Below are 1,400 nucleotides of genomic sequence, written 5' to 3'. Positions count from 1 at the left end.
GATTTTATCTTGCAGTGGCTGGATTGATTTTTGTCTTCAAGAGGTCCCACAGAGGCCCAATTCACATGATGGTCAGATGATTTCAGGCTTTCTCCTAAGGTCTGGATCCCTCCAGGAACGATTTTGGCCTCAGGAATTTGGGGTTTGGACTGGCCTGTGAGCCTGGCCCAGAAAAGATGCTGGTCTAGGGTGGCTGGTGGCTGTTCCACCCAGAGATGCAAAGGCAGATGGGGTGGGAAAAAGCCCCATGGACTCCTGGGGACTGCACTGAAGAGCTGGGTTGGTTTTGATGCAAAGGATCAGGAAGAGGAAAGGTCAGCTCCCGTTTCCCAGAAAGAGGCTGGCAGGTGTTACAGGCCCAGGGAAGCAGAGGGAGGTGAGGGTGGGGCCAGCTCCAGAAGCAGTGCTCCTAGGGCCCAGAGAAGGCACTACCTTGGCCTGGGTGAAAAGGATCAGGAAGCAGCATCAGTTCCTCAGGTGTTTGGGGATCCAAGTCCAGGAATGGCACAGGGCCCAAACCTGGAGCAGAGAACAGCGGGGGAGATGGAAGGGCGAATGAGGCTGGGGGAGTCAAGGCATGGAGGGCTCCACGATGGACCCACCCTGAGAGGCCTGAGGATAGGGGAGCAGGCCAGGAGAGTTGCCCTTTTTTAAATTCTTTTCATCAGTTGGTTCAATGCGTGTGTTTTTTTCTGTTTTTGTATTTTTTAAATTTTGTCAAACATGGGATCAATTGCATAAGTCAACTTTCAAGGCTGAAGTTTAAGGATAGTCAAATGGACAGTCAGCCATGCTTATATAATAGAACCTCCACAGAACTCCAGATACAAAGTTATGGGTGGGTCTTTGGTTGGGTATATCCCATGTGTGTCTCATATGTTACACTCACAGAGTAACTCTGACTCCCTTGGAAGAGAATGAGAGGGCCTGTTTGATAGCCTCTTAGACCTGTCCTTGTATGTCTATGGGCTGATTTTTATCTCTATTTTTGCCTTGTAGCAAGCCATACTAATGAATATAATAGCTCTTATAAAGATCTGTGAGTCAGTTCAGTGAATGCAAACCTGAAGTTCATTTAGGGAACTTCCTCAAGGTTGCTTAAGTACAGATTGCTCCTCTAACTTTGCAGCTGGCATGCTCCTCATGGCAATGGATTCTACAGTTTTAATGCATCACTCTGTTTAAAAGAATATTAAATGAGTATTGAGATATAGATAAATAGGAAAATAAACTCTAATGTTATTCACAGGGCCACTAAAGATAATGATGATGAAGAACATATTCTATAAAAGTGAGAAGAGGGACTCAAGAAATGGCTCAGCAGCTAAGCATATTGGCTGCTCTTCTAGAGGACCTGGGTTCAATTCCCAGCACCCACATGGCAACTAACAACTGTCTGT

Source organism: Nannospalax galili, unplaced genomic scaffold, assembly GCF_000622305.1.
Source record: "Nannospalax galili isolate Female #2095 unplaced genomic scaffold, S.galili_v1.0 scaffold1613, whole genome shotgun sequence".
Classification (NCBI taxonomy): Eukaryota; Metazoa; Chordata; class Mammalia; order Rodentia; family Spalacidae; genus Nannospalax; species Nannospalax galili.
Note: the sequence above shows the minus strand (reverse complement) of the source record.